Source organism: Mus musculus, chromosome 7 (assembly GCF_000001635.26).
Source record: "Mus musculus strain C57BL/6J chromosome 7, GRCm38.p6 C57BL/6J".
NCBI lineage: Eukaryota > Metazoa > Chordata > Mammalia > Rodentia > Muridae > Mus > Mus musculus.
This window is the reverse complement of record NC_000073.6, coordinates 61521679-61538295: the sequence shown is the minus strand read 5'-3', so window position 1 is coordinate 61538295 and position 16617 is coordinate 61521679. Positions and strand designations below refer to the sequence as shown.

The window sequence follows — 16617 nt, the reverse complement described above, 5'->3', positions numbered from 1 at the left end:
GAAAATCAATATTGTCTTCATTACCAGAAAAAAACTTCCATATCATATTTTCCATTTACAGTATTTTATCTATGTTCTAAAAATATTCCCCCATCCTGTGAGCTGATTAAATATTCTAGAACCTGAAATTATTTTAGGCTATCTTCATACATCTAAGGTTCAGTAATGAATATAAGAGAAACATGCTCTATTTGTTGTTTGAGACGTGGATAACCTCATATGTAAACTACTTATAGTGCATCATTACATTTTGCCAGTATCATGCAGTTTCAGGAAAAATATACAATGTCAGTGTTGTTTCAAACTAAAAATAAACTGCTCATAAAACTTCTTCTCCTTTTCCTTATACAAGCCATCTAGGGAGACATAACACTGTGATTCTAGGTACTCCAACATTTATCAAAACACATTCAATCAAATCATTGCTATATGAATCTGTAGAATTAAATGACCTTTCTTCAGAGATTAAAATGTTACCCAATATTTAATTTGTAACCAGTCATTGGACAATTTTATCACAGGCATTTGTGAGTATTCCTCATTATTTGTGCTACACATAGCTCAGGACATCTGTACTGATGGAGTCTCCATAAAACTTTATCACAGCATATTTTATGCTGTGGGAGATCTGAGGAAAAAGTATATAGTAACTGAGCCCCTCCTCATCTTGAAATATTATCTAGATAGGATACTATTGACAAACCTAACTATACCAATGATGGATTGTAAGATTTCAGCTTATACTGAAGGGTAAAATGGAAAGTCTAAATTCTGACTCTGAATAAACCAAATAAAATACCTTGGTTGTTTTTTACAAACCCCCCTTAAAATAGATCAAAATTGCAGCTCTCAAGAATCCCCATTTTCTGCGATTAGCATTTCTTCTTTTTCTTAGATATTTTCTTAATTTACATTTTAAATGCTATCCCCAAAGCTCCCTATACCCTCCCCTGACCCAGCTCCCCAACCAACCCACTCCTGCTTCCTGGCCCTGTACTGGGACATATATGATCTTTTCAAGACCAAGGGCCTCTCCTCCCATTCATGGTCAACTTGGCCATCCTCTGGTACATATGCATCTAGAGACACAGCTCTGGGTGGTACTGGTTAGTTCATATTGTTGTTACTCTTATAAGGTTGCAGACCCCTTTAGTTCCTTGTGTGCTTTCTCTTGTGAGGCTATACCAATGCCTGGCAAATACAGAAGTGGATGCTCACAGTAATCTATTGGATGGAATATAGGGCCCCTAAAGATCAGCATTTCTTTGACTGTGGTTTGCAAACTCTTTGCAGACTTCCATATCAGATGTAATGCCTATCAGATATTTTATGATTCAAAATATTTATGAAGTACTGACAAAATATTTTCATTCTTGTGTGTCAGCTCAACATTTTGATCTAGATTAATGTCCTGAAATATTAGAAAGTTTGAAGACCATTCTTCTAGATGGATAAATCCTAAACGCTGCCCAATAAATATTTTTTAATCCTGACCTTTGTGTTTATTGTTGGTCCTGTAAGAACAAATGTCCAGATTTCATAAGACTTTACAGATTTTGCTTGTGCATATCTAATGGAATTCTAAAACACATCTTTGTCTTGAAGGATATCATAATGACTTAATGTGTTTTAAATAGTGTCCTTGTATTTGCATTGACAAATCTTTGGTCCTTGAATCACTGGTGTTCAGTTTATCTTCATCTTTTAATAATCATGGAGAGCTTAATAAAAAGGTAATGCCATGTCAGAGTGTTGATTCATTTGGGAAGCAAATGTGATAAAATATTTAAAATAACATTATTAAAGGAATATAATTGATCTGTTTCCTTCTAGTGATTAGTACTCTTAAAATGTTTATCAGATTGTCACTATACTATAACTATGTTAACAATATTATGAATACTGACAATTTTGTTGTACATGTGCATTCATTTGAATATGAGTCTAACAGTAAGAAGGAAAGAAAAAGGCGCCTAAGCAGGACTGCTCTCAGACTCTTCCACTTGATATTACTTCAAGTGTTCCAATCAAATATTCAGGTTATTCAACTGGTCCCTCATGAGAGCTCCCTAGATAAAGGTAAAGTTCAGTATTATATTTATGCCTCTAATCACACCCCTTCACGAAGAAGTACATATTCATTAGTCCTCAGAGCATGTAAGAGAGTAGGCAATGAGACAGAGGCCTATACCAAGTTTTGAATCCATGATGTCTCCACTGAAATTATCTATCTATCTGTCTGTCTGTCTGTCTGTCAGTGTGTGTGTGCTTCAATCACTGGTGTTCAATTACCTCAGTTTATCTTCACAAAGTTTTAATAATCATGGGAGCCTCACAATATATGTGAGTGAGAAAGAGAGAGAGAGAGAAAAAAATTCTGAAAATCTGGCTAAGTTTTATTGTGAATCACTTCGGGATTTATGGAAAACTTACTGTACCTTCTGTCAGGAAAGCACTTATAAATTTTGCATGTGTATATTGTGAAAAATTGTTTTCTTTCATAGTGAAAGTAAAAATTTTGTCTCATATACCTGTGGATTGCATTTTGAGTTTTGTTTTTCTTTAAATTATTGTTATATTTTCTAAAAGTAAAAATATATTGGTTTCTAGTCAACACACCATGGAGTCAATTCTAAAAAGTAACGTATAGGCCTTAAAGGAGAAATAATCTTCCGATTTTTCTAGGAAACTTCATAGATCTCTGTCTGGAATCCTGAGCAGAGAAACAAGTGATGGTGACAAGGTAAAATATTTGAGGTTTAAAAATATGGTATTCCTATTAACTATATTTCATATTTCAATTATAGAGGAGGAGGAAGCGCCTGCAACAGCAGCAGCAGCAGCAGCAGCAGCAGCAGCAGCAGCAGCAGCAGCAGCAGCAGCAGCAGCAGCAGGATCGACAGGATCAGCAGCAGGATCAGCAGCAAGGGCAGCAGCAACAGCACGGGCAGCAGGGGCAGCAGGGGCAGCAGCTGCAGCAGCAGGAGCAGCAGCTGTGCCAGCAGCAGCAACAGTGCCAGCAGTGCCAGCAACTGCAGCAGCAGCAGCAGCAACAGCAGCAGCAGCAACGTAGGAGGAGAAAAAACAGGAGAAGCCGGAGGAGCAGGAAGAGCAAGAGGACCAGGAGGACCAGGAGGACCAGGAACACCAGGAGGAGGCGAAGAAGAAATAATGAGTGATTGTGTCTACATTTACAGAAAGAGTTTGATGTGGTAGAAATGTTGGTAAATATAATACTCAAACCTGAAATTCTAATAAAATAATTGAAAGATAGCAGAAAGCCTTCAAAGTCGTGCAAACACAATATGCACTATATATAGTAAATTAAATTGCTAATTCTACCTTCTTTGATCTATTGCTCATTTGAAAATTGTTTCAATTTTTTTCTTCACTCAGCAGTATGGCTCTTAGAGTCAGGCAATCTGTTTTAAAACTGTTTAGATCGTTGCTTTCTTAAGGCTTAACGTGTTGATATATATATATAAATTTTCTATTTGTATCCTTGTATAGATTCCTTGGAGAAATGTGTACTCAAGAATTTACTCATGTAGGTAAGACACTTTTTTATTTTACATGTCCACTAGGTTTGCAATTAATATTCCTAGCATGGTACTTTCTTTTCATTTGTATGCTTTGAAAGTCTGTTAGTTTATTGTTAAAGATGTCTACACTTAGTAAATGTGAGCTCATAATTTTTCCTATTGTTAAACTTGTTCTTAGTTTTCTTTGACTATGATATTTGTAGTAGTTATTACTTTGAGTGGAATTATTTTCTGGAAATAAAATGCACAAGAGAGAAAATGAATAAAACTAAAGCAGCATAGAAAAAACTGTGAAGAAACAGAGGTTTTAAGTGTAGCACATCACTTCTGGGGTGGATAAAATCTAATTACTCCTGTGTTTAGTATTTCCTCCTCATATCCTAACTCTATATAGTCAATATTGCCCAACAAAATTGAGCTTTTTATTTGAATCATGCTAACCTTCATAGTGTATAATTCATATTTCAAAGTTGTTTAATTGTGCTAAGGGTTGTTAATCACAACTATATATATATATATATATATATATATATATATGTGTGTGTGTGTGTGTGTGTGTGTGTGTGTGTGTGTGTGTGTGTGTATGTGTGTGTGGTGTTTGTGTGTGTGTGTGTGTTTCTCTGTGTGTGTGAGTAGGGTGGTAGTTTTTTCATATATACATATATGAAGAAATATATATATGAATTTATAAACATACATGCATGTGTGTACATATTATTTTGCATACACATTTCATCATTGTATTAGAGCTGTTGTTGTTGTTTAATTTTTAATACTTTATTTTATTTTAACTTATATGTGTGCTCAAAACGGGGGAGTTGACTAAGTCTATAATATCCATGCATTTGAGTAGAAAGACTTGAGCTTGGTTCATTTGAATCTTCATATATTTATGCAAGCAAAAAATGGACAGGACATTGACTATTTGTATCCCTACCATGGGCTGGCTAATCTATTAAGTTTATTGATCTAAGTTTATAGTGATCTGAGTTTAACGGTAGAATTTGCCTCAAAATTTCTCAATGGGAAAAATTGAGAAAGACAAGTGATATTCACCTCTCTTTCTTCTACATATCTGTGTTCATACCTCACATCTATGCACACATAAACAAGTACATGCACATATATTTCCACACATATGGTATATAATTAGTCTTGTTTTCATAAAAGAGCTACTATGTTGCCTAGGATGTAGCACCCCACATGTAGTTTGAGCTGGCTTCAAACTCAGAGACCCACATGGTTATAATCCTCTCTGTGTTAGAATTTAAAAGACAGAAACCACTACAGTTGGCCGAATTACATGTTTTTGAAGAATACATTTTATTCATCGGAACCATATATTTAAGCATATAAAAATAGAGAATATCATAGTTATAATTATTTCCAATAAAGGAATATTATATCAAGCTATCAATTCAATTGTGTTTTTCAGGATGCTCTTTCAAAGTTAACTATCATGAATTTCCTTATGAATTTTAAATTGTTTGGCCGTAGGACCAAGTATAAATGATCTGGCTTTGGTGGAAGTACAGTTCTATTCTCTAAATAGAGTTTTGAATTAGGGGCTTAGTCACAATACTAAGATTCTAGTGAAATAATCAGAATTTTTAAAATGAATATGGGTATTTTTAATTGTTTTAAAAATGTGTTTGTGGTCACCTTTAAATTGTTGAATTTGTTCTGGTAACAATTTCTTATGCATACAGGCATTTCATAATGAAAGCAGTTAAAATTGATGACTAATATTATGCCAAATATAGTCTGCTAGAAGGCAACCTATTTTAAAGACTCATATAATGTGCCAATTCAACTTACTGTTCTTAGTAGTGAAAGTATATATTTTTTATACCAGAGAATTATAAACTAGTTTCTTGGATATGAATTAGGTTAGCACTTCAAATTAAACTGATTTCCTATTTTGAAAGCAGAGGAATATATATGGGTTATCAGTACAAGTCTCAGATAGTCAAAAGCACTACATATACTTCTAACACCCTGTAAAACAATACACTACTAATTATAGACAGATATCAGAAAAAATAATTTGAAAAAACTCATATGGTCTTAGCATAAGGCAATTTTCAATAAAACTCAAAGAAAAAAGGAGAAAGATTTGAATGCGGTATTTTTGTTACTAGATCAGATATGGTTACCTATACATATGTACATGGAAAAGATTTTATTTGCATTTTTTGATTTATTTATACACTATATGGAAACACTCATTAATTAGTTTATTTTCATATAGATTATAGCATTACCCTGTTATTTCAGGTGTCATATGTTATCTTGCTTTGGAAAAACTGCACATTATTTTTTTTAATTTTTATTTTATTATTCACTTTACATCTTGATGACAGCCCCATCCCTCCTGTGTTCCTACTCCCACTGTTACAAATGCCTCCACACCCCTAGGCCTATTTTGTTATGAGAAGAGGACTATTCTTGGATATCACTCTACCCTTAGGCATCTAGTCCTGAATGTATAAGTGCATACTGTCCCACTGAGGCCACATCAGGCTGTCTAGGTAGGTGACAGGGATGCACTGGCGGAGAGAAAAGACCAATACAGCACCCACTCCAGTTCTTAGGGGACCCATATGGAGAACAAGCTCACATTTGTTACAAATGTGTAAGAAATTGAGGTCTAGGGCCTGCCTAGACCACAGTTGGTAGTCCAGGTTTTGTGCTTCCCCATGGTCCCATGTTAGTTAAATCTATGGGTCGTCTTGTGGTGGCCTTGATTCCCTGCCTTGCTCACTTCTTTCTTCCACTCTTCCACCAGACTCCCTGTGTGCCTTAGCTGATGTTTGTGAGTTTCTTTGTGTTTCTCTTTCAGCTACTAGATAATGCCTCTGAGGAAACATTGACATTCACTCATTCCCTGCTCTATCCTTGTCCTGGCACACTTTTTTAGGCAAAATAATTTTTGTTAAATTATTTGTGGGTAGATTAAGGCCAACGTCCCTCGTCTAGGAGTCCTGCCTGGCTATAGGAGGTGGCCAATATAGTCACTATATCCCCCTTTGGTAGGAATCTCATCTAATGTCACCCTACTATACTCCCTGTATTCTCTCCCATTGCAGGCCTCTAGCTAGTCACTAGAGATGCCTCTCCACCTATTTTTATTCTCATTCCTAGCCCTTTCTCAACTCACCTCTATCCAAACATGATCATCATTTCTGCACAGCTCATCACTTCCTCTCCTACCCAGTTTTGTCTTTTTTTATAGTTCTCTGATGACTATCAAGTTATGAGTGATATTTGTGCATCTTACCTTTAGACTTCCATATTACCCAGTTTCTTTAGGTCTGTGGATTGTAGAATATTTGTCCTGAATTTTATGGCTAATATCCACTCATAAATGTGTACATACCATATGGCCTTGTGGCTCTGAGTTATCTGATTCAGGCTGCTATTCTAAAGTTCTATCCATTTTCCTGCAAAATTCATGTATTTGTTTTTTAATACTGGAGTAGTATTCTTTTGTGTATATGTACCATATTTTTTAACTATTATTCAGTCAAGGGACATCTAGGTTGTTTACAGTTTCTGGCTATCAAAGGTGCTACGAACATAGGTGAGATGTGTCTCTTTGGTATAGTGTGTCATTTCATGGGTATATTCCCAAGACTGGTATAGCTCAGTCTTGGGTAAAGCTATTTCCAATTTCCTAAAAGACTGTCAAATTGATTTCCAGAGTGATTGCAAAATTTTTCATTCCCACCAACAATGGAGGAATGTTCTCCTTACTCTACATCTTTGCCAGCATATGTTATCACATAAGTTTTTGATCTTACTGATTTTGAAAGATATAAAATTAAATTTCAGAGTCATTTTGATTTTCATTTCCCTGATGACTAAGGATGTTTTGAATTTCAGAGTCATTTTGATTTTCATTTCCCTGATGACTAAGGATGTTGGACATTTCTTTAATCTCTATACCATACTTTACAAAAGCTCTTAGCACTTACTTTAAATTCAATTATGAAGTATTTATAGACATATACTTTTGTTTGTACTTTAAAATGTGCAAATGTTACATTAACCCCAGTGTGTTTTTAATGTATATTATATCTTTCTGATACAGAGTCTCACTATGCTGCCATCTGAGACTTCGAGTTCATTACTGAAACCATGCTTCTTCCCAGCATCACGAGAAGAACACAACAGATACAGATCACCACATTTAGCTGGTGGTATTGTAAAAGCTCTTCATTACTGACTTTCATTTTTGCTTGTGTATAATTTGAATCAAATTTTATATTTTCTCATTTACTACAAGTTTGCTTAACTCATATTTAGATGTAACCATATTTTATTACATACCATGTTTTTTAGATTACAAAAGATATTTAAGTAATGAAAATATTTGTAATTTTTTATTGGTTATTTTCTTTGTTTACATTTTAAGTGTTCTCCACATTTCTGATTCCATCTCCGCAAACTGCCTATTTCATACCCATTCCCCCTGCTTCTATGAGAGTGCTCCCGAGCCCACCCACCCATTTCCCCTTCACTGCATTTCCTTATGATATGGCATCAAGTCTCCACAAGACCAAGAGCGTTCCCTCCCACTGATGTCAGAAAAGCCAGTCCTCTGCTACATAAGCAGCTGGAGCTATGGGCTCTTCTATGTGTATTCTTTGGTTGGTGGTTCAGTGGAGCTCTGGGAGGTCTTGGTGATTGATAGTTTTGTATATTATACTTTTCACTATTTAAAACAATATTTTAATTAAATATTCAATGATATTATACCACTTCCTCAAGTTCTTCAGCTCCTTTCCTACTTTCATGCCATCATTAAGCCCCTTTGCCAAAAGAAAACAAAATAAATTAAAACACAACAACAACAAAGCCAAAAAGCAACAAATAATCCACAAAACAACAACAAAAAACAAAAAAGATAATAAAGTCCAATAGAAAATAATTCCCTCAAAATCAGGAAAATAAAATCACATTGAAAACAAACAAAAACTAATCAAAATACAAAAAAAACAAACTACAAAAAACAAACAAACGAACAAACAAAAAAACAAAAACAAACAAACAAAAAAACCAACTGTATCCATGTTAATGCATACTCAAAAACTCAGAAAACTCTTCAGTCAAATTACTTGTGGTTCTACTACTGCTGAACCTGAGGGACTGTCCTGGTGGATGTACCTAGTTTTACTTTCAGGAAAACTAGATTAATCTCTTTCTAAGTGGTTATATGTGAGATTTCAGTTGTTAACCTTTACTCTAGGGGCTACATTTTCACTTATTTATTTATTTATTTATTTATTTATTTATTATTTATTTATTTATTTATTTATTTATTTATCTATTCATTAATTCCTTTTAAAATATAAGAAAATTAAATATAAAAATAAAATAAAAAATATCTATTGTATAAATATACTAATCTATACTGGCATGGAGTTACCACCTGCCTCAATATAACTATATTTTAATGTTAATTGGATCCCCAAAACCTGTTTGCAGGAGAGGATTTGCAAGTAGCTTCTGGGATCATGCTTCCAGTTAATTCTGATTGAAAAGATGCCAGCATCCAATAGCTTCAGAGGAAAGACAGTGGCAGGATTTAAGGTTCCCAGGCTTGGGACCATGAGGAAGAAGAAAGACAGAGAGATGTCATGCCTAAGGTGTGTACAGAGAAGAAAAGCAGAGCCACTATGTAATTGGGCCAGGAGAACATGACCCAGAGGGCTGCTCAATTAAGTCAAGAGCAGCCAAAACAGAACAAAGAAATTGGTAAGTAGTAACTCAGAGTTATCTGTGTGAGGTTGATTCTAACAGCATAGAGGTTAGCCAGTTGATCAGATATTGTGCTGCTTAAGTCAAATTTAATATAAAGGCAGTGTATCTCTTCCATTTGTGAACATAAACAATTGTTGTGGGTGGTCATCCCATTAGAGCTTTATTTAAAAATAAGTACTACAACTATGATAATGCAAATGTGCAAGAAAAAAAAATCAACAAAAACACATGATCCCAAGACAAGGCATAAGAACCAGAGTCCCAGTTATTTGTACACTCAGACGTCCCATAAAATCCCTTTATTGGAAGTCATAGTGTATGTGAGAAGGACCAACACAAGCTAAAGGCCCTGCAATATAGCAAGCACTGTACGTTCTATGTTGGCATTGACTTGACATTTCACTTTTAGTGAAATTTCTAAGTATTGTCATGAACAACAGGACCTTGATCTGAGTTTGGCAAGAGAATCCTATATACTTAGCAACAATTTGAGTTGTTTGGAGATTTCTTTTCTATATATGACTGCCCTTTTGGCCCATAACAAATTTAAATGTAGAACAATTCCAGTACTGGAAGTTTTGTTTCAAAAACTTGTGACAAGTGATGGACAATTGAGTGAGATACAATATTTGGTGATTTCATTTAGATCTCTCTCTCTCTCTCTCTCTCTCTCTCTCTCTCTCTCTCTCTCTCTCATTCTCTCTCCCTCCCTCCCTCTCTCTCTCTCTCTCTCTCTCTCTCACACACACACACACACACACACACACAAACACACACACACACTCATACACACACACTCACTCACATACATACACACAAATGTGTATATATGTATATATAATTTAAAATGTTCCTATTGTATTGTTTCCCTACTCCCTCTGCAGTACCCCTCTAGTGTCCCATTAATTTTAGTTATTTCTACTGTATTCCTTTTCACAATCCACTCTCCTTACCCTAACTGTTTCTCCCTGTTTGCTCTTTCACTGTCTCCTCTCTCCTCTCATTCCCCATTCGAATCCACTCCCATTCCTAGTCTGTTAGTTTTGTCTAGTCTCTTACTTATGTCAGAGTATGCTTTACAAAACTTGTATATTATCTGATATTTTAGAAAAAAAGCTTAGTATTGACTTTATCTAATGACATAACATCTGGAACAATGTCCAATGGAACTGGGAACAATGTGTATCAGATGATTTTTTTAATGGCAAATATACTGACGTATTTAGGAAGTGGTAACATTAGTTATCAGATAATTTTTAAAATGGCTGATAGACTGAGGTGTTTAAGACCTGTATATATTAGTTTTCCATTTATGTTTATGAAATTTCATTTTTGTAACTAATATTTGAATTATTATTTCTAATCGTGAAAGTGGCTATGGATTTTCAAAGACTTTTCTTTTACTGAATGTTGAAATGATCATGTAGTCTTTTTTCATTACTTGTATTATTGTAGTACTTTGCATGAGCTCTTTATGTATGTTAAGCTATTCCTACATGTTTAAGTCACATTTACAGTATCATAATTTAAAAACTTTTCTATCTGTTGAATGAATTTGATTGTATTTGTTAGTATATAAATCATTTTGTATTTTTATTTGATGTTTTTCATATAATATACTTTGATTACCCTATTTCCACTTTCCCAACTATTCCCGGATATTGCTGTCTCCCTATCAATAAAATTTCATCCACCCTTGGCTATGTACAAGGTAACCGTCTTTGTGTCTGTCTCACCCCGCCATCAATAAAAACAAAAGACCAAAAAATGACCAAATAAAACCCACAAAACAAGCTAGTACAAAAATAAAATTAAACAAATACCCACAAGAGAACAGTGAAACAAAAAATGTATATGTTTTCTGTGTTCCTGCTCATGGTTTCTGCCCTAGAATGTGGTTGATAGAACCAATCATACTCCATTGGAAAAATAAATGAGTTTTGCCTTTCTATACAGCAGGTATCAATTGCAAATTGTGTCTTGGTTTAGGATGGTATTTGGTGTCTAGTTTCCCTTATTTCTGTCTGTTTTGAACATGTGCTAGTCCTATGTGTGCTGCTAGAGTCTCTTGGCTTCCTATATCAATCAATGTGGCAAAGTTTGAAGAACACATCCCGATGAGGATGTAGCACAATGAAGTCTGTAGATATAGGTGGTCTTATATCCATGTTCTAACAGTAAGCTTAAATAATCAGTTGTTAAAGAATGAAAAAGTATATGAATTTACATAGAAGAGTGATACTAGAGTTGTGGGATAGATATTCAAGAATAGGTAACTGGATATATTTTTTTCAATCACAAACTATTCAAATAATGATATTGGATAAATTATTTCATCAAAATAATTTGTTACTAATAAGTAAGTATATAGATTGTACTAATCATGCAAACTGTATCCACACATGTGCAGCATAAAAGTGCATAAACACATAAAAATGATGAGAATGTGCATATATATATGTATATATACATATATATGCATATATATATTCATTTCTAACATAGATATGTCTTAAATTATTTCTTTATCATTATATCACTTTGGGATACTCTGTGTTAATTAGCTATATTTCTAGCAAAGTGTTTGTGTCTACCACTTCGTTTGACAATCTAAGCAGCATTATGGAAGACATTATAGTAGAGATAAATGTATTATATACTGGCATAACTCATTCTTATAATCCTAGATCTTGTGAAAACTGGCACAATCATATCACAAATTACCCAAAGCACTTTTCACTTGGCTGCTCAGTCACAGTAAGAAAATTGCATATAGAAATTGGGGTTTTCCTTTAGATTTCCTCATTTGCAGACTCTGGGTCCGTGATCAGAAATCAGGTACTAATGCCTGGTTTTGCTCTATTGTTAATTGAAAAGAAGCTCAGGATAAATAGCAATTTTTCCTATCTTCCACTTTCTATTTTTTCAGAGGGATGGAGAGATAGATGGATCAGCAGTTCAGATCATTATCAAAAGACACAAAGCTTTTGCATTCCCTTCCTATTTAAGAGCTCTTTTCCTCACTGGTTTATAATCCATTCTTTGTTATTATTATTATTATTATTATTATTATTATTATTATTATTATTATTATTATATTTTCTTCATTTACATTTCAAGTCCTATCCCCTTTCCTAGTTTCCTCTCCAGATGTCCCCTGTACGCTACCCTAGCACTGCTCCACAACCTACCCATTCCTGCTTCCTGGTCCTTGCATTTCCCTATACTGGGGCATATAATCTTGGCAAGACCAAGGGCCTCTCCTCTCATTGATGGCTGACTAGGCCATCCCCTGCTACAGATAGAGACACAAGCTCTGGGGATACAAGTTAGTTCATATTGTTGTTCCTCCAATAGGGCAGCACTCCTCTATTCATATGAAAGAAGAGCCAATGAAATTGTCTGTAGCTAGAGTTTTTACCAGTCAAACTCCTTGATATACTCCAGGACTCAAATGGTTCTGGGCATTACCAAAGCCTGTCTATGAGTTTCTCTAGAGAAGGAAGACTGTTCCTGAAATTTACAAGAGTCAGAGAAAATAGGAAGTAATAATTGTTTGATCCACAGGATTACAGTTCTGAGTTATGAAATACTGTCTCTTTTGCAACTAATGTCTGTGTCTCTCTGAAGTCATTGATTCTCCTTTAAGATATGGCAGCTTTTTATAAGTCTTGGAGTCCCACATCATCTTCAATGGGCATGATTCACCTTTAGAATAAATTTCTGAAAGAGAACAGGTATTTGCTGCTTGTTACATTCCCTTGGGAAGTCCATTGTGAAGAACTGCTGTAGCTCTAAATCCCTCAAGGCGCACCACTGGTCAGTCCCTGTCTCTGATGAACCCCAACCACCAGGTTGTGTACACACAACAATCTAACTGCAGTAACAACTGGATCAAACTCCTTGCCCTACTGAGTAGAAAGAACAAACTCTGAACTTGAAACGCTGGAAATTTCCAGAAAGCTCTGCCCCAAATTACCTAATATAAACCCTGTCTTCTACTCTATTAACTGTTCTGCTTCCTCTATATTGTTCACAGGAAGACATCCTCACCCCTTACTGTTTATTAATAATAAACAAATTTTTATAATGCCTGAGGCACACAATTTTCCAGCCTCTGTACTTAATGACCTCCAATCACCATGTTCCACCCACAGAACACTTTACCTACCCTAACGGCCAGACCCTACCATAGGACTACAGTGGAAAAAGCCTAAGCTCTGGACTTGAAAATCCACTAATCCCCGTTTTGAAAATCACCTGAATGCTCTCTGTCCAAAAAAACTTATATAATCCCTGTTTTCTGCTTAGATATCCACTGGTTCTAGCCTCAACAGGGGCAACAACTCTCCTGAGTTTTTTCCTTGCAATAAATCTCTTGTTTGCGTTGTGATACGTCCTGTGATTTTCTTTCATGCATTGACTCGCAACTGCCAGGACACTCCCACAGCCCTTGGCTCAGAGCTCTTATATTTGCAAAGGCAGGGAGAGATATTACCTTGCCCATTGACACTATCATGTCTTTGAGTTGTAGGATTTTCACCTATTATCATCTTATCTGATGCATAAGATCCTTTCAGAACAAAGAAAAATAACAGCAGCAGTCCTATTTGTATTTATTCTAGTGCCAACAAGTGTTCCAGAGATTCAGCTTGTAAAACTTATGTTATAAAATCATGGATAGATTGTAATTGCATTTTCACAAATATTAGGTTTTATAATTTTTTTCTGTTCTTCTTCCATTCTTACTATGAGGTCAGGCAAGTAATGAGAGTATTATAAAATCAATTGTCTCTCCATGGTATAAAATCAGTATTTTACATGCCCATTGAAAGAAATTTACCGACTGTATTTCCTTGTCATTTTTGACACTGACACACCACTATCTCCTTATTAGCATTCTGTTCACAGTAATTATTTCTATAACATAAGAATTTCTGTAGTCATACAGCTTTTCTGAATCCCTGATGACAATCGCAAATCTTTTCCAGTCATACCTATCATATTATGTAATTTTTCCATTTCATCTGTAGTATTATTCTGTCTAAGATTTTCTTCTCCATTTTTACTCTTTTTAGTAATTAATTAATTTTTATACTCCATATTTTATCCCTCTAATCCATCTTCCAACTGTTTCACATCCCATACCTCTTCCCTACCCATCTGTCTCCATATAGATGTCCCCACCAACCACCCAACCTGACCTCTAAATTCCATGGAGCCTCCCATCTTTTCAGTGCTAGGTGAATCATCTCTGAATGAACACAGAGCCAACAGTCCTCTAATGTATGTGTGTTGGGGAACTCATATTAGGTGTTGTATGCTGCCTGGTTGGTGTTCCAGTGTTTAAGAGATCTCAGAGTTCAAGCAGGCACAGTTCCTACAATATCTAGAATCCAAGCAGTCTTGAGACAGTGATGATGGTAGCATGTTACCATTAATGGCAAGTCATTCAGCAATACAACCATTGCTCATTTTGTTATTGGTCTTGTCATTTACTGGATTTTCTAGATTATTTTTCTTTTAGATTAGTCCTTTGCTACCTATCAACTCATTACAGTCACGTGCCCTTTACAAAAATCAATGCATCATGCCCTCACCGTTCCTACCTTGGTATTACACAATTTAAAGGAAGAAATGGACTCAGTAATTTTCATTGTGACCCTGTACTTGTGGCTACCTAGAGTCCCACAATATCCTGTTATTTTCATTCTGTCTTTTGAGATCAGGTCTCTGCCATATATCCTGGATATTTATGATACAGTTTTAATTTGATTAATACACTCTGAACAGTAGGAATCACATTACAACTTTATATGCATCACAAAATGCTATGACCTATTTAAAACCACACTTTAAGGAGCTAAAAATGGTTTGCAACGCCACAGATAGAACAACTATATCAACCAACCAGACCCCCCCTCCCAGAGTTCCCAGGGACTAAACCACCAACCAAAGAGTACACATGGAGGGAACCATGGCTCCAGCCGCATATGGAGCAGAGGATGGCCTTGTAGGACATCAATGGGAGGAGAGGCCCTTGGTTCTATGAAGGCTTGATGCACACATGTAGGGGAATGTGAGGGCAGGGAGGTAGAAGGGGGTGGTTGGGTTGGGGGAGGATAACTCTCTTAGAAGCACGGTGAGGGATATGGGATAGGGCATTCTCTGGGGGAGAGAAACTGGGAAAGGGGATAACATTTGAAATGTAAATAAAGAAAATATCCAGTAAAAACACAAAAAAGTCAAGTACTCTATTTCCTGAAACAGATTAATGAATTGTTGTGGACACTATGTTAGGTGCTCATTTTGGAAAGAGAAGCCCTTAGGGCTTCTTACTGATACTATTGTGGGCAAACCTAAACAGTCTGCGTGGCTCAGTGTTGGCTCTTCTACTTGAAGAATGCTTCTGGGACTCAGCTTCCTCTTTGGTGAAATAGTGCAATGACATTCCAATTTATTACTAATCTCTATTGAATGAGTATGCAAGCATATGCATGAATAAACAGTTTCATTCACCTGTAAAGCACATGTTTATGCTATTATATTACAGATTGATGCTGTATTGATTAAAAAATGTCCTGCTAATTGTCTTTTACCATCACTCTTTATTGAAATATTGTTTTGATAGGTAAGTATTAGTATACTTTAGTTTTCATTATTATGATGATATATTTTCTCAATGCCTCAACAAGTTCACACTAGAGTCCTGAATCAAGCCCAGGAATTTTTTTTTAATCTCAAGTCTGCATCACACCACTTACTATTATATCCATGTAACATGTGAGTGTGTCACAAGACAATTTACATAAGCAATCTTCAAATTTCTGGAAATATCAAGTCCACAAATTGTCAACACAGAGTTCAAAGGGGGGTGAATAATCACAAATAAGGGATGTTAATGAAGGTGTATTATATTGAATTATTAAACTTTTTGTTTTGAATTTCTGCTTGGAAAAAAACAAAGCAAGAATAAAAATCTGTTGTTGATAATGATGATGATTTCAGTAGAGAAATTCACAAATACTTTACATCAGAATTAGCTTCTATAGTGACGAATTTCCATTTCATTCATTCACCCATTCAATATGATTCACATATCCTCTATTCAAGCTATTGTCTTATGCCTATAAAGTATATTAAAGTGAAAACCATAACAAAGATATGGTTTACTCCACATTATTTATAATGAACAAAAATATTGCAAACATTTTCCTTTACATAAATAATAAATATTATACTTAATAATTTGATAATAGTAGAGGGAAGTTACTTCTAATTAAATATAAAGAAGACAGTTCCTGGTTGC

At 35.1% G+C, this 16617-nt stretch overlaps 1 long non-coding RNA gene across 1 annotated transcript in view; it reads left to right on the top strand.

Moving 5' to 3' along the window:
• B230209E15Rik (RIKEN cDNA B230209E15 gene) overlaps nt 1-8886 on the top strand; it is an 85918-nt gene extending 77032 nt beyond the window's left edge. Inside the window, exons 3-5 of the long non-coding RNA NR_045727.1 lie at nt 2808-3220; nt 3511-3551; nt 7636-8886. This is a non-coding gene — a long non-coding RNA (RIKEN cDNA B230209E15 gene). The remainder of the gene's footprint in view (nt 1-2807; nt 3221-3510; nt 3552-7635) is intronic.
• Nucleotides 8887-16617: the final 7731 nt, after the last annotated feature.